This window comes from Macrobrachium rosenbergii, chromosome 44, assembly GCF_040412425.1.
Source record: "Macrobrachium rosenbergii isolate ZJJX-2024 chromosome 44, ASM4041242v1, whole genome shotgun sequence".
Taxonomy (NCBI): Eukaryota; Metazoa; Arthropoda; class Malacostraca; order Decapoda; family Palaemonidae; genus Macrobrachium; species Macrobrachium rosenbergii.
The window spans coordinates 16,665,504-16,691,164 of record NC_089784.1 but is presented as its reverse complement, the minus strand read 5'-3'; the positions used below and the strand labels follow the sequence as shown (position 1 = coordinate 16,691,164).

General features: G+C 33.0%; 1 long non-coding RNA gene across 1 annotated transcript in view; it reads right to left on the bottom strand.

Moving 5' to 3' along the window:
- Positions 1–25,661, bottom strand: part of LOC136829137 (uncharacterized) — a 170,016-nt gene that overhangs the window by 95,810 nt on the left and 48,545 nt on the right. Inside the window, exon 3 of the long non-coding RNA XR_010850311.1 lies at positions 14,130–14,257. This is a non-coding gene — a long non-coding RNA (uncharacterized lncRNA). The remainder of the gene's footprint in view (positions 1–14,129; positions 14,258–25,661) is intronic.

Below are 25,661 nucleotides of genomic sequence, written 5' to 3'. Positions count from 1 at the left end.
ATCAGACTGACATGACGGAAGGTTTCATAAAAGTGAAATATCACTGAGGCAATTTAACATAATATGCAGAGTGAACTTTAGTTCAGAATGCTAAATGAGAGTTTTCTAATTGGAACACCTGACATGTTTCTTGTACATTGAATTTGAACCAACTTCTGAGTTCACGTTTCGGATTTATTCAGTGTCCACAAAGTACAGGTCTCACATCTATTAGTAAAATCTAGGTGTGACTCGTAAGCTTCATTTAGCGTTGGGATACAGACATGGACGGATATGGAATCGACTATCTTTTTGGAAATACTACAATATTTTTGTTAGTAATAATATCCATCTCCCAACTGATATAAATAAAAACTCTTAAGAGGGCTTGGTGGCGGTATAGCACTACCTGTCGCCTAACGGGAAGTTCAGGATGGAAGGAGAGACTTTTCAGGCTGGTTTTCCCTGTCTGCCATTTATGTCTTATTCGATGCTTTTGAAAATTAAATCACAATACCAGATACCGTTTCTTTGCGGTAATCTAAATCTTGCACTGCCTTGCCTGGTTCAAGTCAGACTCTTGAATACGGCTCTTAGTATAATTTTTTGGGTATAGAATTTTTCCCATTCGAAAACACTCACCCACATCGTTAGGTCTGCAATTCTAGAGGGTTTTCATGCAGTAAGTTTCGTGGAGATTTTTACTCATAATATTTTAGTTTATATCTATCTACACGATATTTTAAAAAAATGTAGATGAACGGGGACAAGTTTAAACATTTTTTTAAAACAAGATTTTTAAAAATCATCATTTATGAATGCAAATTGTAAGTTTACTCAGTGCAACACAAAAAATTAAAATTACCTGTTTAACAGAAGCTAAGTCACCAATAAAAAGATTCATTTGGCCATATAAGCAAAATCTAGAAAAATTACATCAAGAGGAAATAGTAAAGAATGGTTTGATTTGAAATTCATTAACGGGTATTTTTATGAGAAGGGCTCTGAAAAAATTAAATGCTGGAATCCTTCCTTATAAATTTTGAATTTTTACCCGTACCACTAATTGCAGTATTAAGACACAGACGCCACTAACCAGCAAGAAAAGTAAACGTAATTAATTACAAGGCAAAAAGTAGGGATACGGCGAAAAAAGTTTGTTACTCGATTTCTTCATATATTCCTCAGTTAACATTATTCCCCATTCATCAAACCAAAGCTTTCCTGTTTGAAGTGGAGAAGACCTAAGTTATCATGGAATTCTTTTGATCTCTCGGAATATGTCATTTATTTCAGCTGCTAAGTTTTGTTCACAGGATTTGCAGACTGGGATTCAGTAATACGGTACGGAAGAGAATAGACATATTAGCACAAATTTACACTCTATGAAAAGAGCTCTAATATTCGTATATATATTCATTCTCTTCATCTGCTTATTAAGGAAAATCCCTCATTTATTTACTAATATCGCCGAGGTCCGAGCTTAAATGTGAAGCTTGTTATGCATGCAAATTAACAGATTATAAAGTTTGTAAAATGAGATGATTTATATATATATATATTCCGTTCATACTAATAATAAGCTACATTTTCCTTATTTTTGTCCACTTACATTCTCTCTGAATTAATTAAGAAGTAAAACTTTTAATTCTCGGTCTTATTAAGTTTCAATTGCCCTTTCTTATTTTCACATGAGAGACTGAACTTTTGTGCGAAAAGTTACTAATATCGCTGACTTTCTCTCTGCTCCTGGTAAGTTTGTAAAATGGTTTTGCACCCAATCATTTCTGGATAAGATAGAAGTTTTAATTTTATTAATGACTCAATATATATATATATATATATATATTTATATAGATATATATATATATATATATATATATATATATATATATATATATATATATATATATATATATATATATATATATATATATATATATATATATCTTCCTATTCTTTTACCATATGATACGAGACGAATGTTTTATAGGATTTTTTTTTCATCAGACCCACTGATATTAAATTACCAGTCACTTTCCTCCTCATGAATTTACATTTATGGATTCTTCTCTATTGCGCGCGCACACACACACACACACACACACACACACACGTGTTAAATTGCCTGCATAGTAGTCATTAAAATAGCAAAATCTTTCAAATAACGGGGCCCATGCGTACAAGTATATCTTAATTTGTTTTATAATGCTCTGTACATCAAAAGTTATTTTAGTTTAGTTCCACTTCCAGTTTTCATCACGTACGAGTAAAGGGATTTGCCTTAGATCCTACTTTATTACGCGGTGATATCCCTCACTCATAATTAACTTCGCGAAATACCCTTTGAATATGCGATTAGATTATCCGAGAGACTGGCTAAGAGAAGGGTTTGGTGTAATCTTACCTGGAGCTAAATCTGCCTGCATAGCCCTAATTCGCTTTTTCCAAAATAGGATTTGTTGGGGATGGCAGACAAATGGAAGGCAGGAAATGCGAAATTCCTCTCTCTCTCTCTCTCTCTCTCTCTCTCTCTCTCTCTCTCTCTCTCTTTAGAGTGTTCGTGGGCTTATGTATATGAATATGGGTATTAATGATGGAAAAATTTTTCGTGTAAATTATTAGGTTTGCAAAGGAGTCAGTACCAGCCTAGAATAACCTAAATGGTGTTACTCAACACCAGCTTATGTTAATACTTTCAGACAAGGTTGTGCATAATGTTATTTCAAAGGATTTTTTTTTTTTTGCTGTGTTTATGGAGATAACTGCAGTCCCACTGATTGTACACATAAGAACAATAATTTTGTATGCTATATCGAAAATACCTATGGTGGGTAAAAGTAATTTATATCAAAATGGATAATGAAATGCATAAATATTTCCCTCACTATCTAGAAACATAAACACATAAATTGAGTACAAGAGGATATATGTGCTGAGAGCTGATATCAGTCATGCGAAGGTCTACTGATAATCAAAATAACGTTATACTCTTTCCCCATAAAATTCATATCCACCAACTATAATTTTCTTCTCACTTACTTAATAATTATTACTTTTGAACTGTCCATGGAATTTAAATTATTATTGCACCAGTACAAAATCTCTGTAGAGTCTGAATACTGATAACACTTATGACCCACCAGTTTGAATCTTCATGTAGCAGTGTAATATCATAAGTAAGGTACTACTGATTCAGGTATATCTCTATACTTGGATGATTTAATTTTTTTCACTCTCTGGCAATTAATTTCCAAGTCATTAGAGCAAACTAGATATATAATTTCGGAAAGACTTATAACCTTCAACGAATACTACCACAGTGGTATAATTTCTCATTTCTATCCACTGAGTTCAAGAACAGTAAAGCTGCTTACAGTAAGCTGCAAGTAACAGGATTTGGAACCTGTTCTTGGAAAGAAGAATGAAACCCATTATTTTTAGGATACACCAATAGCTTCAGTGTAGGCGAGTCAAATCTTTATTGTCAAGAACACAACAATATTTCGAAATCAAGCCTTTATGAAAGATTCTCAAGAGGACTAATGTATCTTTGTAAGGGTGTACCTATGTCTAGCATTCTATGCAGTGCGTGACCACCTCGAAGGAATATAAATAGTTATGGAATACATAATGTGAATGGTTCGCTCTTTCTCGAATATCATGAACAGTTTAGGAGACTGAAATTCACATAATCGTACAGTTTACAATCAAACACACACACACACACACACACACACACACACACACACACACATATATATATATATATATATATATATATATATATATATATATATATATATATATATATACTGTAAAGTATACACACACATATGTATATACACACATATATATACATAAAGTACTGCCGTTACTTCACTTGCATTTGATTAATAGAAATAAACTACTATCAAATGTTATCAACAACGCTTACATACAGTAGTTCGACTATGATATTTTCCAAATATGATAAAACATTCTAACGTCGAAACCTCTCATTCGTTTTCCAATATGATTTAGATATACTCCCTATCAAGCCCATGACGCGTACTTTTCTTCTTGTACATCATTTTATTATCTTTTATATTTACTTTTCCTTTTTTTCGAAATTTTATTTCACTTCCGGCATCACCTTGAGATGAATGGCAGCCTCTTCATCGGTCAGGCGTCCTAATTAACTCTTGACTCTTATTCTGATGAATGAGGGTTCCAATTCAGTCTTCCTCTGGGTCTACAGCTTATCATAAAACTCTTTTAAAAGACTCTTGTAGAGGGGATATTGGCTTAACGACGAGGTTTTCATAAAGTGGTTTTAACCACATCTAGATTGAATTTACCTTTCCTATGTACACTTGTTTATAATTAAAAGGATTCAGTTTCGCAGCTGGTAGATTAAATCTAATCCCAAACGTCGTATACTGTGCAATTCTTTGTATCTTTACCCTCTAGTATCGAATTTTTTGCGTATAGGTTTAGTATGTTGTTACCGAATTTTTTTGCTGAAATAATTTACTTTACATTTTAAATAAATTTTTTTTTTTTTACATTTTTAGCACTTCCAGAGTGTACAAAAGAAAAAAAATACCTGAGCGCAGTTTACGAGTTGACATAATACCTAAGGCATAAACTAAAGCCCCGAAATTACAAAAGAAGATTTTAATAATTGAAACGTTTTCAGATGGGGGATTTTGTGTGATAATACACGTTTTCACTCTTCTGTAATGTCACATTTGGCCATATATTTTAGGTAAGAGACGGTAATAAATCATAGTTGTGGAAAGGAATAGAGTGCTTTGCTATTTTGAAACGATGACTTCACTGAAAAACAATATTCTAGGAAGAAAATTTGATTATGAAATTTGAAAAGAAAGTAAACTCTATTCCAGAGTACAGAAGGCACTCATTGATAATATATGGCATAATAAAAAAAATAGATCAAGTAAAATAAATTCCATCGTAACGCCAGATTATCCATAATATCTGGACTACTGTATCTTCATTAACTTAAACTTATGTTATAAAAATATTTCTGATTGGATAATGGGAAACAAAGGAACTGATTTTAAAGCAGCAAATTATGAGTTCTTTCCTACCAGTGAGCGTTAAGAGGTGATACTGCAATGCAGATGGCATTGCAATATCAATAGAAGATTCTGCGGGACCAATAGTAAGCCTTGTCCAATGCCCTCATGGAATAAAATCCTTCAGCCAGACCTTCAAAGGCTATCGTGGAAATGGTATTGGAGATGGACTGCGTGAATTCTCTTTTATTCTATTGACCTATCAATTTTATTTTAATATTTCCAACCGAGTTCATACGCCAGAAATTGTCCAAAGATGTCTTATTTCTTTCGGAAAAACTAAAAGCAACCTCAGAGATTTTTGGGGAAAAATATGGGACTGAATGGATTTGAATTTCTAAAGGATTAATTGGGCACTCCTCAGTGGAACTTGTTTTCCGCGACTCTCTCCTTTCTTTCTTTGATACCACACCCTCAATGGATTCATTTTCAGAGTTGTGTAAAACTGCATATTATCTTTAACTGGGTTATATAGCAAGAATCATTCGGTGATGTTATTGAGACAAAATAAATGTTTTCAGACAAGACCTCACGTTTAGGATTCAGAGAGAAAGGACGATGAAAAGACCACCGTAAATCAATGGTCTCTTTTTATTGCCATGATGAGTTTAATGGTTATCTTTAGATAAAATACTTGAATCAACTGCACGAAAACCAAGTGTGTTTCAATGTGAAGCAGATACGTACACAATTCCTTTTTCCCTTTAATCTACAACAATATCCCCCCCCCCAAAAAAAAACAAAGGAATTGCCTGATATCTCATAAGTATCATTTGCTCATCACTGTCTGTATTAAGCTGCAAGAATAAATGAGAGAATAACTAAGACGAAATATGAAAGTACCATTTGGTATTCCAGGTTATTGCTTTGGGGAAGTAAAATTTTGATGAAATTTTGGAAAAAAAAAAAAATGGTATCGTTTACAGGCAACAGAGGGAGATGGATAGAGGGGTCTTGGCTTGACTCATGTATGACAGTAACTGGGTCGGGAGTAAAATCTGTTTTATTTTTGTTTATTTCTTAATTACTCATTAACCATTACGAATGTATACTCTAACTGAAGAATAAAGATACTGACTTACATAACGATCTCCTCGAAACAAACTGTATTGCTATGAAAAATATGGAAGCAAAATGAATACAAGAAAACGGTAAGTAGATAAGCAACTACACCGATTAATAAGCAAATAAACATGAAAACAGGCATTTCTTACTTAGGTCTTTTGATGTTAAAAAATTACTGCAATAAAAAACATTTACATTTTAATCCACATTCTGTGTATAAACTATATCGGCGGATAAATGAATTATGACAAAAAGAATTCAAATTTTCAACGCGTAAGTGCAGTAAAATGGCCTTAAGCATATTATTAACCTGCAGAGATAAAACAATGCGTCCTCCTCCGCTCTCGCACTAATAATATTAGCAAACATTAACAGTTTACCTACATCACTCGCTCTTATTCGTTAAGTTCCCTTCACTCCTTGTTTGCTCTGGCTAACAAATGAACCTGGATTAAAGAACAGTTTGTTTTCTCTCTCTACTTTCACTTCATGCTTCAGTGTATTTCTTAGAAGTAAAAAAAAAAAAAAAAAAAAAGGAATCGCTGAGGTTCAAGACCCGCCTTAGAAAATCATATTTATATATTTGGGAATTGTATGGCGCTTTACCGGTCGTCATACTTCCCGCTATGCGGGTTTTTCTTTCAGTAGCCCTGAATGTAAAGTACCTGTTTCACAGAATTAGCATCTTCGCCAGAGAAATGCATGGTTAGGCTTTACCTCGTTTCAGAGTGTTTTATCCACAGCAAGACTCTATGACACTGCTTTAAATAACCTCGATATTTTATATGCCTTTACGGCAGTTACCAACGAAATTTATGATGAACAATTAAAATCCCTAAGATGAGTGAGTATAGCTGTGCATCTCTTGAAGAGGATTGAGAGAGAGAGAGACCCCACAGAAAAAAAAAAACAAAAAAACATAAATATAGCCTATATACTGATGCCTTCTGTGTTAGAATATATATTTTCATTTTTAATTCCACTCCTTAATGAAACCATTCCTCATCGATATTAATTCATTTTTTCATGAGCTGAATAACATCTAATAAACAGAAAAAGAATATCCTTATTACTATTAATTTATTTTTTCATGAGCTGAATAACATCTAATAACTCACAGAAAAAAAAAATACTTCAATCATGCATCATGTAACAAGTGATATGAAAGCGTATACAAATGATTACAGAATAGCAGTTTCTTTCTTTTGTATATGAATTATGTATTACTTTGAAATTTGATAATATCTAATAACAATGACCTTCATTAAAGATAGTATTTATCTGCAGTTTTTCAGTAATGAAACAATATAAAATGGAATGAAAAACCATAGCAGCCAAAGGCCAAGTAATACAGTGGAGAGAGAGAGCCAGAGAGCTTAACTGTGCCATTGGTATACGTTTAAAAGAGATCAAAAGGCCATACCGCAAAATAAAAGGAAAACAATTTAGATAGTTTTGTTAGCAAAAAACGCTCAACATCAAAATGACTTCGAAATCCTACGATTGATGCACCAGGCCTCTGTTAAAGACTGGGTAATTATAGTGAGTAAGTGCACTTCGCAGTAATGAAAAATCCTAAACGAAGGTCTGGCATATTTTGAGACAGTTGGCTCCCATTTTTCTTTAGCGGAACTGTCAGTAGAGCTGGGAGATTTGGATTCCTCGCTAATCACAGCAGAGGAGACTTCATACTCTGGTGTATAAGAGCGAGAATGATAAATATCATCTGCAATGGTCTGAACGTCGCACATTTCTGTTGATATCACTATCTGTGTAGGACAGTGAATAATGGTTAACGATTCAGTCCTTTTAAGCTTGATCATAAAATTCACCTTGTCTCTAAAATCCACTGCGACTTTCAAAATCTCAGTCATATCCAAAACGAATAGGAATCTTGGCAAGCATTCGAAAGAAATATAATAGCAATTATAATGTAATTAATTGAAATTTTCATTGTCAAATATAGAATAGCCGGAACCTAAGCAAACTTTTTGTTCTCTCTCTCTCTCTCTCTCTCTCTCTCTCTCTCTCTCTCTCTCTCTATATATATATATATATATATATATATATATATATATATATATATATATATATATATATATATATATATATATATATATATATATATATATATATATATATATATATATATATATATATATATATATATATATATATATATATATATATATATATATATATATATATATATATATATATATATATATCTTCAGAAGAGTGACATTACTCAAAAAGTTTATTTTTCAAGGGAACAGTTTGAAGTTTAAAACTCTCTACTGTACACTCTCTATAGCGTAATAGTGACATGTCATGCCCTCTAGCGGTTAGTATTAAAAATACAAATATGACGTTTTTACCACAATACGGAACAAAGAACGGATTATCTGCTGGTTTCAGTAACTCAAAAAACACATTTTTTGAGCTGTGTCACTCATCTGGCAAATGAGCGTTCCATGTGTGTGTGTGCGTATGTGTGTATAAAGTTCTCTGATGAACAGAGGACTGTTTTAAGAAATTATGAGACAATATAAAGAGAATAAGACAAAAAAAAAAAGACTTCAAACAGCTCTTTTTTGCAAGCAACCTCACTTCTAAATACAGCAGACAATAATCAGCTTGTAAAACCCTTTCAGGTACTTCTAATACCATAATGTCCCTTTAATTAAGACAAAGCGGATGAAGACATACTACTGATAAAAAATAAAACATTAAGTTATCTTATTCGAACACTATCATTCCCTCTTAAATTATTCCTCTTAGGGAGAGGAAGAATACGTTAGCATTATTTTCAGGATGCCACTGCGGAACCGCTAAGCCTTTATAATAAAGCTTTATTACTAAGCAAATGTGCAATTTCAGTGTTCTGTCTCTGTATTTCAAGAGACGAATAACTTGGATTATGTTTAAATTACTAATGTGAACAATAGCTGCGACTTCCCCCCAAAAAATCATTAGTACAGTGGATTCGAATTCAACTGTAAACAATTAAAAAATCGCCGAAGTTTCTTCTGCGCAATCGAGTTTTCAGCCACGGCCCGGTGGTGCCCTGTGTTGTTGGTACTACAGCGGTGCCAGACGCACGATCATGGCTAATTTTAACCTTAAATAAAATCAAAACTACTGAGGCTAGAGGGCTGCAATTTGATATGTATGATAATTGGACGGTGGATGATCAACATACCAATTTGCAGTCCTCTGGCCGCGGTAGTTTTTAAGATCTGAGGGCAGACAGAAAACTTTTACAGAAAACTGAGATTGATATAGTATAGATTACGAAACGGCTTACAAATACTGGTTCTTAAAGTTATGAGGTCGTTCGTGAATTTTTAAAAATCTTTAGCATTTGACATGACAGGCTTTGCGCGAATTTCCATACCTCACCATGACCAGATCCCTTGATCCACAAGGTCATTTCTAATTCAATCGGATGGAGCCAAAGAGAATTGCAAATGCCAGCCAGTCCTCAAGGGAAACTTTCTGAACATCCCTTTTCAATTTTCTTCATTTCCAAGAGAGAGGAAAGTGATTTTTCATCAAACGTTGTCTTTTTAGCTTACGTTCTGAATATAAAAATACTCTGTTATTCATATGTTGATGTGTGTCTTTATTTGCGTATTTTTTTTCTATTTTTCTATTGTTTTGTTAATACATTCTCTCTTTTTTTTTTATCTGTCTTCCCTAATATCCACGTAGGCAGTTCCAAAAGTTGAGAAATGACTCGTTACAATTTGGCCAACGGATTGCTTTCCTTTAAAAAATAACACATACGTAATTACCGAAGTGGTCCAATATTTCACGCAGTGCACATTGCATGATAATACAAAGATCAGGAGGAAATTCCCTTCCCGAAACCTTTTCAGGGGCATGGCCCTGTTGTCATCAAGGGATATCATCATCTATGACTAAAAAACAATTTCCCCCTAAAATGTTTTTAAAGGTTGGCAAGACCCAAGGAGAATGCAAGAGACCCTTCAAAGACAGAATGCTGATTTTAATTTTAACAGTATCATTAAATAATTATGATAAGAATCAGCCGACTGCAAAGGTGCTTTCTTTTTCATGGAAGCAGTCGTCATTAAATTATATCCTCCATCTGATTTAAATTCTCTTCACAAGACATTTATACATAAATAGTTGTAAGGAGGCACTGATGGAACAAAGTATATAATCACGTTTCATAATATTTTTTTTGGAGGGGTAGGGGGTGGGGGAACCTTTACTAAGCCGTAATCTAATACCTTCCTGACACCTGAAATCTCCTTGGAAAAAATGTGTAAAAGTATTTTCAAAACATATTCTCTTACCTAGCTATCGAAATAATTGGACAATTAATAAAAGATATCGTTTTCTAGATAGCATTTGAGATAATATTGTGCACTGCATTTTCCTTACCCACACATTAGTCGAGAACTAAATTTCATTTTGTTTTAAACTGAATCTAAAAAAGTTTCTGGTGGTAGAAAACAACTTTGTGATGTATTCACGATGTATGAAGTACCCAAATCTGAAGACCCGTTTATGTGGATCGTGATGCCAGAATCGATCATCCTTCTGGACGTGCAAGCAAATGGCTTTCCGGTGAGCGGAAGAGAGAGAGAGAGAGAGAGAGAGAGAGAGAGAGAGAGAGAGAGAGAGAGAAGATTTTGAGCAGTGACTTGAACGCACAACGGGAATCCTGAAATACTTGATAAACATTCGCCGTATTCCGTCTCAGTTGTTATCTCATGGTGTCATGGGATATATTGTGATAACAGCTAGTGCCGTTCCTGGAAGAGCTTTCGACCTGAATTCGGATTTCCTGGACTTTTTATATCGTTTTGGGAATTTCTTCATATATTTTTTTTTTTTGCCCCGCCAGCTTGTAGTATTCCCGTTCCTTCAGTCGTAACCATAAATCAACCTACAATAAAAATTGAGTAATTTGATCTTCCTGCAATTTTTATAACTTTCAAACCTTTAATTGTGCACCAGATACATTCACTACCAACACACTGTTCTACGTTCCCAAAGTTTCTACCCCACATTGTCGACCATCTTCTTTTCACATGCAGCTCGATGTTTTTGTTTTGATATTTCTTACCTTATTTTAAAGGTATTTGGCGCTAAATGCATCCGGAAAGTTTCTTTCCTGTTTGGTGGAGGCAGGTAGACTTACGTCTAAACACTTTGTTTATAAAACTACAAAAAAAAATATCTTAAGGAATGAATAATGAGGAGAGAGAGAGAGAGAGAGAGAGAGAGAGAGAGAGAGAGAGAGAGAGAGAGAGAGAGAGAGAGAGAGAGGCAGACAGACAGACAGACAGACAGACAGAGAGAGAGAGAGAGTTATGCACGAGGAGAAAATTCTGTTTGTCGTACACACACACTTTTACACGCACAAACAAACATACACAGAGTAATCTTTATGAATGCTTCATTTTGAGAGATTACACTATAAGAGAAGGGAGAGTTTTGGGTACATTCTTTCATTTACATGTGAAGATATATACAGTAACGTATAATATATATATATACCAGTATAGCGGCCTTTCTATAGCATAGATATACGTTTTGGGTGTGTGTGTGTGTGTGTGTGTGTATATATATTTATATATATGTTATATTTATATATATATATATATATATATATATATTTATATATATATATATATATGTGTGATTACATATATATATATATGTATATATATATAGTGTATATATATATATATATATATATATATATATATATATATATATATATATATATATATATGAGACATATGTGTAGTGTGTGTGTGTGTGGATAATAATAATTAATGTCAGTACAAAAGAAACCGATTTAAAGAACCCCAGAAAAAAAAACTCTAAGCAAATAAATTCTCGATTTCCTCCAGCTTGCGCTTTTAGCAATTTAAACGCCCATACTGCGAATCTTAATACAACACCTAGTTGAAAACCCCCAATTGCTCGCAACATATTTTACACATCTCTTGCTCCCTTTGGATGATAAATCACCCGCGATGGATTGCGTGCAATATTAGTCTTATCGTTATAATATTCCTGCCACCGTGTGCAACACTCAAACATCATTGGCTGGAAATGGATCTGCTCGGCACCGCATCATCATTTCATTTCTCGGTCGTTAAAGAGACGCGAAAGAAGAAATGGTCGGAGGAATACCTCTCCTTTCGAAGGCGCAATTATAAGCCAAACCCATTACAGCACCTCCAGGGTAAGATATCTTTTGCTCTCTAATTGCTCCAGCGACGTTTACTGCACTGGTGGAAGATTCTATAGCTTTTTTGTATTGAAAGACTACGAACTAAGTATTCTCACATATATGCCGATATTTTCTCTCCCTATTAATATCATATCCTATCCTTCCCAGACTAACAAAAACAGCTTCAAATTGAATGAAAATACATTTCTGCTATGAATTATAAATGTCACAAAACGTATCTAAACTATTATATTTCTATATACTCGAAAACAGCAAAAGAACTACATACTCTACTGAAAGGATCACAGTTATTATCAAATTTAAGCAGGGAATTTCCCTTAAACCATATATTTCCAAGGCTACTCAAATAACGCAACCATAGTTTCGGCAAGCATTTAATGCTTTCACTACTCTACCTCAGGACGCATATGTAAATAACCTCCCGAAGCAAATCTCGTTTAACAAGTTGACGGTAGAAAAAGAAAAACAATGACTAATGACACTTTTCAGACAGTGGTATAGGATGCTGACCTTTTCACATCTTTTCTTATTCGCCTTCAGACAATGCTAATATTGTTGAAGCTTTTCTGTGCAAGGATTAATCTACGATTTTGCAATGAAAATACGAGTAGCTGGAACATTTTTCTCTGGAGTCATTACTTGTTACATGTGGAAATAACTCATATGTATGTATATATATATATATATATATATATATATATATATATATATATATATATATATATATATATATATATATATATATATATATATATATATATATATATATATATTTTATATAATGAGTTATTTCCGTAAATGATGAAGTAAAGTTGGCTCCTAAAAGAAAAATGTTCCTGGATTTCTCTGTTTTCATTGCAAAAAATATATATATATATATATATATATATATATATATATATATATATATATATATATATATATATATATATATATATATATATATATATATATATATATATATATATATATATATATATATATATATATATATATATATATATGTGTGTGTGTGTGTGTGTGTGTGTCTTTGTATTCATATATTTCATAACAGAGTAAATTCGGTAATGTCTTTTACGAAAAATATTTTCATATAAAAAACTACAGCATATAAATAAACACAGTACAGTTGCATTACGCATCAATTTTGAACATACTGAATGGTCTCACGAATGTGCATTCAAACTTTTGCCTGAAAGCTTTCCGAATACAACAGCTTCCATTTCAATTCAGTACCATTTCCAAACTGCTAACACAGGTTTCCACTGTTAACAACAACTTTTTCTATAAAATTTTTTTTTTTTTTTAAGCTTGAATACTACCGGTTCTTGCATGAAGCATAGAAATGTATCTGGTATCAGGAAACTACGAGTGAGTTTGTCCGGTAGAATATTTGGAAATAATGCAGAGAAGGATTTAACGATCAGACGATAAAAACTTTAGTATGATTTGATTCGCAGAATGCAAAAGTCCATTTGCACGTAGTAATGTAAGTATATAGATGGATAAGAGACTGAGGATTTGTGAGTACGAATAATATTAATATTGAATATTAAGAATTCATGGCTTTCAACATAAAGTTTTCTACCATTAACGAAGTATGTCGACATATTCCTAATGATGTATACAAATTCTTCACTTTGACCTCCTCTTACTGCTGAATCAATGACATAATAAAATAAGCTTCACACAGAGCAAGATTTGTCTTATACGTTAGCGGCTCACCAGGTTTATATTGTTTCAATCAATCTGTATCTTACCTTATTCCTATTTTCTGTCAGTCTTTCCAATTTCTTCAGTTCACGTTGCTTCAGCGTTTTCTTAAGTCAGTCGAGTTTCTCAGATTTGTATGTTTCACTAAGTTTGGCATCCAAATACCCTTCTATTCCTGAAAGAAAGAAAATAAAAATCAATAAAAGAGGAAAATGCATAGATATTGTATTACAAAGAGTACTATGTGCATCTAAGAAAGGGAGGTCAAAGAAAACATCGAAATCAAAACAACAGAGCCTGGCTGATTGGCGTAAAAGCTTAAAAGTGGTTATTTATCACGATACCGTGACGAAGAAATTTATATACTGTAATATTAAATTGTGATCGGTTAATGTACAATAATCCTTGACTGTTTTTGTCAAACGGCTGGAGAAAGACCACCCACCCCCTTGACTTCACATGAGTATTTTAAAAAAAAGGTGGAATAGCTCTGACAATGACAGATATTAAGGAATGTGGACAAGACCGCCATCACAAAACTGTTTCCGTGCAAGGGAGGAAATCAAATGGAAAGGAACTTGGAAAAGACTCACATTATAAAGGGGTAAATAAGACTACAGAAAACTTTTAGATTTTAATCCTAGTTATGAACTATTCGTGTTGACAAGGGGAAACAAGCCATGCATCTTATCTGTCAAACGGGATGACAGTCATAAATTATATCTTCGTTATGGGAGGCAGCTTCAAGAGGAGCATTACTTGTCATCATGACGTTGGCAATTTCGCAGATGTGAATCGAAGTGCGAACATTCCAGGAGTATTGATTTTAAATGTAAGGGTAAATTTTCGTTGAATAACTTGGGGAAAGCAAAATCATAAACTTTTTTTTTTTAAATCACTGTAACTAACTGTCATCATGCTAATAAATATACTCCAAGGAATCTATATTTTGCTAAGTTTTATGATACTTTAATAGAATTGGCATGACGGTTACAACAAAAGTTCTTTTCCATCTTCTCTGGCCAAATTTTCATAATAAGAAAATTCTTGGCAGATGCGTTGCAATGAGAATCCCTCCTTGATAATCTTGTCCATTTACGTTGAAAACATCTGATAAGAAAAGTTTTAGACATTACCAAGCGGTTTATTGAATGACATCATCCTTTATTAAAAAAGAATATATCTGTTCAGACAACTTCCACAACATTAGCAGCTTCTTGCACATACATTGAAAGCTCTTCACATGGGAGTCAGAATTTTAAAATAAGGTTGTGTCCAAAAAAAAAAAAAAATTCACTTATGCAAAACCTTTACCATGTCGATTTCGTGACATCACGATCTCAGTTAGCTTTTTTTCTTATTTGATTTTTCTGGCTTTCCTGTCCATTTCTTATTTACTTTTGACCTCACCCTTTGTCAGGACAAAATGGAACTGAAAGGTTAGATTTGAAAGAAGGGTTACTCTTCAGTATCACTAATGTTTGCTATTAAATATCATTTTTAGTTTTTCTTTCCTCAAAAAGTATGTTGGCTATCACTTAGCATGTACCATTTAATATCTAACAAGGACATTTGTCTATTGTTGAGTTTAATTAAAAATTGTCGTTTACACTAATTACTTTCAACTGAAATGTACAAATATGTATACGAATAGGCCTTATACTTAACAGTTTCAAGGTAAACTCGAATGTTATACTGTTATGTAAGAAAGCAGATAAAAACATTTCTTCTTTCTATATAGACTTCAGCTACCTTTCATTTGACATATGTAAATATTAACGTGATCATAAAGTGTTCCAAGAAATTTATTGAAACATTATAAGAGAGTTCCACCTCTTTTATGTAAGGAACATATTATTCTACGTCATCAACTTTTGTCTTGGAACTTCCTATGTAATATTTGGCTGATTACGACAGGAACTTTAAAAAAGAAAAAAACTTTCTTTAGCTGTTGGCATTTCCATAAGAAATCCGGGAGGTTTTGCCATATTTTACACGATAACATGCATATATTTTGCTAATTAAGTGTATGAGTTTTATCAATATTTAACAATATTTCATTAAAATTTTGCTACTGAAAAAGCGAAAATGGCAAGAAGCATCACGGCAGTAGGATTTCCTAAAGCCAGAGGCTGGAATGTGTGGTTTTGGACTGAACTTTGTCCATAAAGCTTCAACAAGGTTCTGTAACTGGCGCCACTTACCTAATTTGACGTCTCCTAAGTACACTCACAAAAGAAGAAAAAATCTTTAATGTCATGCCAGGGACACGAAGTTACCCCGTATGTTGCAAAGGTTAATGCATTGGAGCATGGGCATTAGAGCACTTTAAAGAAGGGAAGTTAGGAAAACTCTCAGCGATCGTCATGAAAAATTTACAACTCTTTAGGTTTGCCCAAAACCATGAAAAAAATTAGCGTTCCATGGCAAATTGCATGTTATAAAATAATGAATGGAATTAGGTGGAACTTGATACTAAATTTGTAAAGAAAATTTTAAGTACTAAAACTTTTTTTATCTACTCTCTCATTATTGTAATCTTACTGACAGAGTGCTTGTCAATTAACTTTTAACCTTCTGTAATGTATTTTTACCTTTTCCTTTAAAAATAAACATCAATTATTAATTACATCAGCCTGTCGTTAGATAAGAACTTATATTTCTAACCATGATATTCTATATTCTATTCTCTGAATACCAGAAACACGATATGAACTTCGTCTGTCGGGATACATTCTCAGTGCAACGAAAAGGTAGTATAAATTTCTTTACATCAGAGGACGAAAACTGAAATGTAGTTACAAATTTATAGTAGCCGAACACAGAGTTAATATTCATCCCCACAACACCACAGTTATGCAGGTATCCTTTGAAAGCGATTTGAGAGAACTGTACCCAGGAAACAATATGTAGTGCCGAGAGCAACTAAAACTAAATTGGCAGCGATAACCCTTTCCTGTGAGGCCTTCTTTTTCTCTCTTCCAATCTCGGCTGAATATCGGAGCAAGGCTCTGGATAACATGATAATCCAGATTTTCTATTATATTCATGCAATTCCGTGTTGAACGTATCAGATTTATTTGCTACCATTGCTGCCAGAGGTGTCTCGGCGGTTAGAGGATGGTCACCAATGCCCACACGGAAATGCATGAAAGAGTCTCTGACGAACTGAGAGAGAGAGAGAGAGAGAGAGAGAGAGAGAGAGAGACTTGGAGTTGTTTTGTGGAGGGTGAGGTGCTTATAGGTAGATGGAACTGAAAGAGAACTTATCTTGGTAACAGTATCATTTAAAAGGGCGATGGGATGAGCGTTTAAAAATAAAACAAACAAGAATCTATTCAAGGAATATGACGTCATTTTTTCAGAACTACTAAATCCAAATTATATTAAACGATTACTATGTTATCTATACGATGAACAGAAGGAAAAGTTCGTTGCAGTGTTAATATCAAGAGAGAATTTACAAGAGAAAGAAAACCGTATATGTGGTTTTAAACAAGTCTTGGTTAATGTCAATAAACAACACAAGACATTGAGAAAATAAAACTTATCAGTATTTGAACAGCCTATGCCTGGTGATATGGCTTTTTCATTATGACCTAAAACAATTTTGTAATGAATGCTACGAATCATGCAAATTATGTTTTTAGTCTTGCTTATCATGACCATTTCAGATTATCTAAAGTTGTGTAAAATGTCAATGAACTGAACATTTTTGTGAATCTAAGGGAAAGCAATTTATTCATATAAATATTTAAACCATTACACAGTGAATGAATGCTGACATGATTGAGCTAGTAATATTTCACTTATAATAATAAATTTTCTTGTCTTATTTTTATTCCAGAAAAGAATTTGCTAGAATACTACAGGTCTATTTGGGAAATAAAATATCACTAGTTGCTGATATTTGTTGCAATGCAGCCGTTTACTTCCACAGACATCGTGAGACCGCGATGGACCGAAGTGCTGAACTCAAGATCTTCAATTTACTTTTTAACATTAAATTATTCAAACGCATACGCCTCACACCAATTGGCGTTTTTATGACAGGAACTAAAATAAGTGAAAAATTATTATCTAATTGAAATAAACACGGGGAGACCAAGCGAAATAATATACGTTTTCTTTGTATAGTTTCTGATGAGATATCAAAATAAAGATGAATCAACTTATACTTAACTATTTTACCGTTGGTTTCTTATTCAGTGAAAATTTTCGGAGACATTTACGATTGTTATTAACCGCAGACATGTGTCATAAAGGATACATGAGAATGAAAGAATGGATATTGGAAGCAGCAAAATTGAAAAATTAATGTCATTCTATCCTGGTATCAGGAAAAACCAAATGTCTGACGGAGTGCATCGTTTTTTCGTCTGCCGCTAAAATCCTTTATATAAACTTGAACAATTCAGGAGATTAACGAAACAAGGCCAACGACTCCTTGTTTATTCAAACATTTCCCAACTTCATCTGATCGATATACTGTTTTGCTCGCCCTGCTGGATTTAATCTGCTTTTACAGCTGTCATTTTTTTTTTATTACAGAGGGTGGAAAGGATTTGAAAACATGATGGGCGAAGGTTGCGTTTATTTTGGAGGAACCCCATCCTTCGCCCTTCTAATCCATTTTCTCGATAGAGGGATGATGCCAGTCGTTTTGCCATTCACAGCACAAACGAATTATGTGTTTTGCATTTAGAGAGAATCTTCCTTTTGTGTGTGTATATATATATATATATATATATATATATATATATATATATATATATGTGTGTATGTGTGTGTGTGTGTGTGTGTGTGTGTATACATATATATATATATATAAATTATATATCATATATATAATTATATATTTTATATATATATATATATATATATATATATATAATATGTATGTGAAAAAATAAGAGACTGGGTGTAGGTCCCGACCGGTTTCGACTTCATCTCCGAGCCATTGACGAAGAACTGATACACAGTGGTATAAATCAACAATATATACACTACAGAAACAGTATGGACAAACATACACAACCTGTTTTAGACTACGAATCCATACCTGACAGGTGTCAAAAGGGGCGAGGCGACAGAACTCATTACTGCTAGTGGTAGAAATCACAATATATACACACAAGTGACACTACCAACAAACAGACCGTTGAGGACTACAAATCCACACTTGACAGGTGTCAAGGGGGAGGGGTGATAAAACAAGTTAGTGCTGATGCCCCTGTATTGTGTTTACAAATATGCTCATCCCTTTTCTATGCATATCTACTGCCTTCCTTTAAATTTAAACATTTTAAAACTTTCTATTGAGAAAATAGAATCAAGGTTATACATGCCTTGTCTGATATTCGTATTATGGCCGTAATTTTTTTATAAAGCTAAATTCAGTGATATTCCTTTCCAGTGCATTATTAGAATGCACTATCTTTTTTGTCCCTTCACAGTTGATAGTATGATTCTTCTCACTCACATGTACAAAAATTCAACTGTTCACTTGTGCATATGTCACTCATTTTTATGTTGTTCTGTTTTCTTTTTCAGCGTTTTACCAGTTTACCCAATATAGTTGTCACCAGACTTACAGGGAATTTCTACACCCTTTAGTATTGCCGGGAGAGTTCTTCACAAGTACACGTTTCATTGTTCTTAAACGCGGCATTAACTCCAAAATCTTAAGAAGATGGGAGACATCTTTCATATTATTATATGGCAGTACAACCAAATTTTTTGTGTCGTTAGGCTCTTTTTTGTTTTGATTCACAGTCTTTTTTTTCACTGTTAATGCATTGTTTCATACACAGCCAGGATATTTCAATTTCTTGTCTGTATTCCTAATCTTATCTATTTCATCGTCAATACATAGAAATAGGAATGTATTTAAATACAGTGTTTACAGAAAACCTACAAATATTTCTTCCTATGTGCATTTATTTTCTGGTAAGAGCGATAAAGTTAAAAAATCAGTGTTAAGTTTACCTTCCCTGACAATAATGTATTGAACAGACAATACCCAGGCTATCTAATCTCGGAGGACTGCCGTAAAAGCAGTAAAGATCAGCGGGCTCGGAATTCATTGCCACTGAGGGAAGGCTTCGTGATTGATAAGTCGACATTATTTTCTGGCCATGGTATATATCCCTTTATATTACATCAGAGAAAATTCTTAATATCCATATCGTAATAACATAATCATACTCACAATGAAGATGTTTGTACATTTATATTGAATATGAAATCAATATATTTGTCCGTGGTACTCTTGAATTAGTTTTATAATCAGTGAAGTATATATATATATATATATATATATATATATATATATATATATATATATATATATATATATATATATATATAAAGATAATATATGTTGACAAATATTGTATAAGAGTTAACTCTTTCATTCCCACTGATGGCTTTGTCAGTGTATTCAGGGCTACATATACAGTACGTAATGCTCTTTAAAGCAGATATGTGAACACTGATTTCTTAACCTTATCACATGCATCGGTTATATATATTGTGTGTTATTCCATGTTTGTATAATATATATATATATATATATATATATATATATATATATATATATATATATATATATATATATATATACCTATACACACACACACATTTACACACACTATATATATATATATATATATATATATATATATATATATATATATATATATATATATATATATATATATATATATATATAATGTGATAAGGTTGAAATCAGTGTTGATCATATATCTTTAAAGAACATTATATACTGTATATGTTCCCTGAATATACTACAAAGCCATCAGTGGAGTAAAAGAGTTAACTCTTTTATACAGTATTTTTCAACATACATTATCTTTAACCAGTATACCTTTTTAACAATTAATTTCGATATATTATCAATTTGAAAACATTTCCCCCAGATACCAACTCATAAAAACTAATATAATCGAAGTTTGATCTGCTATTAGTTTTTTCTTCCAACATGAAGGTATCTTTAACCAGCCAAATTGATTATCGAAGTTAGCTTGAAAAAAAAAATAAATAAGTGGTTGCTGAACACATCAAAGGAGGACGTGACTTTGTCTGCAATCTTTTCTCTGCAAGACTTTAATTAGTTCCTCTTCGATGGAAAAGAATTGCCGCTGAAACCCAGTGTTCAGAGATAAGAGCAGAGAAAATGATAGCAAAAGGAAAATAAAGAATCAGACGAAGGACTAAGGAAACGTGTGAATTCGATTCATCGAAATACACTGTCCCTATCTTCATCTTCTTCCTCCTTTCTTAGTCTTGACTCTCTGCTTCGATTTCGTTCTCTGTCTCTCACTTGAAGGAAACGAATTAATTGATTATTGAATTTTTAACAATACATATTTTTCATGCAAGCTGTTTTATAAATAAGTAATTGAACTGCCTTACTGTGATTTTATATTTTCTTTTTCTTATAAAGAAACAATAGCCAATAGTTATCATGTCTAAACTTAAACCATTACGATCTTTTACCAGCTTACCATAAACAGGTATAGGAAAAAGTGTGCAGTTGAAACAAACATTTCAATTAACTGGGGTGTGTAATGATACCTAGAGTAACAAGAACTTGGTTACTAGTTACATAACGTAATTATTTTTAAAAATGGAGGATGGAAACAGAACAATATATATACGGATTTCTTTTCGATTTGATTCTAGCCATTCCTTTTAAAATAAGCTCTTTATCATGATACAGAAATGACAGTAATGCGTATATGCTTCACAGGAGCTGTTACCCATAGACGGCAGAATAAAAAATAGTTACCACTAGTTAGTTTTAGTGTTAATTTCTTTATAATAGATAAATGGCATAGAAAAAGGTTAGGCAGTTAGAAATGAAGGTTTATCCAGAATATTTATTTTCGTAATTAGGAGTAATTTAAGTAACATACTGCGTGACATTAAAGCGGTCTGGCGAAACTTTTACCATGAGGAGCCAGTCTAGCGTTATAGTTTGCCCGCCAAATGTTGTCTCTGTATCTAAACATTATGCTGAAGTTCCAGGGACATAACCTAGGCAAGGGATCTCACAGGAAATTGTCTTTTTCCTATAATTCTGCTTTGTTGTTATTGGAATCTTATATGAACTGTATGTAAGAATGACACATAATTGTAATAGATATAAAGCATGTACGATTGTTATTGATGCTATTAAAATAATTGTTTCTAGTTTTGTTATAACATATTTTTAGCAGAAATCATCGCTCGAAAATTGCCATTGCTTATATCTAAGCTTGGAATTATTTTGGGTTGATGTGAAGGGAAAATCAATAATTTTATTAAAAAGAAACAATGTATAGGAAAATATGTACATAAATATACTGTGGTATTAAATCCCTCTGGCTCCTGACAAGTGTCATATATATCATTTCAAAACTTCATTATCTTAGGGTTAACTAGTCCAAGTAGATTTTTAAAACTCTTAGTCAAGTTTTTTCTAACAACCTAATTATCTAAAAAAAATTATTCATGTGAACTCTTATGACTACATGACCCCGGAAATGTTGCCTCAAAACATCAAATTGTTTTCTCATTGTTTACATTCCTGACTATCCTTTCTGGACTACCCTGCCATGAACGACATTTATGTGTTCCATAAAGTGTTTCATAAAGTTCCATAAGTATTATTCTCTAAAAATGTTACAAAATACATCAATGGATATGATTGAATGGTTGCATGGCTTTAATAATCCTCCTTTCATTGGAAAGTAACTCTAACTTACGAAAGATACCTAAAATATGTGGATCAACTTAATGAGGATGTTGGCATCTCATACATGCGCCATTTTCATCTTCTGTAGCCATAAATATTAACACAACTTCTACTTCTACCTAAATGAAGAACTGAACATAGAATTTAGGCCAAGGGCCAAGCGCTGGGACCTATGAGGTCATTCAACGTTGAAAGGGAAATCAACAAGGAGGAGGTTTGTAGGGTGTAACAGGAGGAAAACCTTGCAGTTGCACTATGAATCAATTGTTAAGAGAGGATGGAAAGTCAGATGGAAAAAAGAGAATATGAACGGAGGTACAGTAAAAGGAGAGCAAGAGGTTGCAGCTGGGGGCCGAAGGGGATCTGCAAAGACCCTAAAGTAATGCCTACAGCGCGCCGCATAAGGTGCAATGACGGCGCTATCCCCCTACGGCGACCTTCATGAAGAGATTTAGCTTTTAAAAACTTTTATTTTCCTACATATATTCCACATGATATTCCAGCGCCAGAGTCAACAAACTAAACCAAATATTCATTGTCTGAGTAAACATTAAAGGAGCTTAAATCTAACTGACTGGAAGCGTTAAAAGTTCTTAGTCAACTTAGGGTGGTTGTTGGGAAGTGCATACAAAATCTTCATACTAATGTTTTGGTTAAGTTGGAATATTTGTAAAGTTATGTCCCAAGCGCAGATTAGAGTCACTGTTCACAGAGAGAGAGAGAGAGAGAGAGAGAGAGAGAGAGAACAATGCTCTTAATTTAACTATTTATCTAATTTCATATCCATTTATTTCAGGAGCATATTGCTGAATGACTATACATTGGAGATAGCTGCATATATTAGAAACAGTGCGTGGTATAATGTAGGGGGGTGTATGAGTAAAAAATCGTACACCGGTATAATTCTACTTAAATGGAAACTCGTATCAAAACGCCTATGATATGATACACGATGTTTTCAGGATTACATATGGGGAATGTGTATATATAATCTGTATGCATGGCCGTAATCCATGCCTAAATTTCACAAACGTAATGTGAAGCATTATTTTTATTCCTTAAGGAATAAACCAATATGGAGCCAAGGGGTTGCAAATTTATAAGACAATGAGAACTGAGATTGGGTAATTTTGTAAAATTCCATCAGTGACTATTGCCAGCGAGCTCTGCCCGTCGGTAAAATCAAGATGCAAAGTCGCATGCTTCGCAGCAACAAAGCAAGAGACGTATCAACACGACAACACGTTTATTCTATCTGTTGGGAGTCGACAGCTGGATAACGCAGTACAAGTAAACTCTCAAGCCATCAATGGGACTGGTTCCTGTACCTGATTTGCTTGGGTAGGATTGATTCAGGTCTAACTAACTTGTCCATGTGGACAACAAGCATGTGGCAGTTTCGTTGGACTAAGGGTCCAATGGAATTTAGTAACAGCGAACCAGTGACAAAAAACAGTACAACGTTTATTGCTGTTTACAAAATAAAATCTCTGTCTCTCTCCCAGTAACAATGCTTATTTCATTACTTTTAATGAATTAGGAAAGGGAAATGTAAGTAGGATACTTATCCTAAGATATCAGTACATATATTATGAACTGATGATCATTGTACACATGAATTAATGTTTACAGGAACATTGTATCACTACAAAAGTAGATTGTCTTTATGGTGGAGGAAATGAAATGAAAGGATATTATGCATATTCATGTATCGTTGCGCAAAGTAGATTGTGTTCATGATGGAGGAAACGGAGACGATGATGAAACTTGGAATAATGAACTGTTGAAGGAAAGCAGGTCTGAAGATGCTGTGCCTCGTTTATTTCATCTATCTATTTACAACACACACACACACACACACACACATATATATATATATATATATATATATATATATATATATATATATATATATATATATATATATATATATATATATATATATATATATATATATATATATATATATATATATATATATATATATATATATATATATATATATATATATATATATATATATATATATATATATATATATATATATATAGAAAGAGAGACATGTATGTGCGTGCATTTGTATCTGTGTACACGAGGAACGAAGAGGTAAAAGTGAGAGATAAGTTATCTCCAATCCTGCTTTTGGAAGACATTTTCATTGTGTTAGGAACTCGGCCCGACAGGATGAAGAATGTCCATCCTAGTTTCCAGGAAGTCGAGAGGAAGATCACCTTTGTTCTCTCTGGAAACACGGCAGATCCTCGGAGCCTTATCCATCCATCCTCATGAATATTCAGCGACCTCAGTTGAGAGGCAGCGTGAGGAGGAACAGAATAGCCTTGGGACAACACGTCCAAGTGAAGCTTTTCATTTTACTTCTCTGTTTTGACTTTTTCTAAGGCGTTTTAAATTTCTGAGCTTTCGGAACAACAATCGTTCACTATTTTTATTTCATTTTACTCCAAATGATGATGATTTTGATTAAGTAAATCTTTGTAAAGAATATTAGAATATACAACTTTGATCCTTAATGGGTAAAATTTACTAATGTAATTTTATAGGAGCTATGAAACAAGGCAAAATTAGTAATATGAAATCCACAATTGAATTAAATTTTCTTCTCCGATATTGCAGTTTATATTCATCCTTTCCTAATTTCCGGAAAAAATTTGTAGGTATGCTCCCAAGTGCATGAGGATTATCTCCAGTTTTTATGCACGTATTCCTATTTTTTCAATGTCACCAATCAATTAAATTGTCAAAATGTCCCTTAAATCTCAAAATTATGATATATGATCTTTTGAATGATTGCCAAACC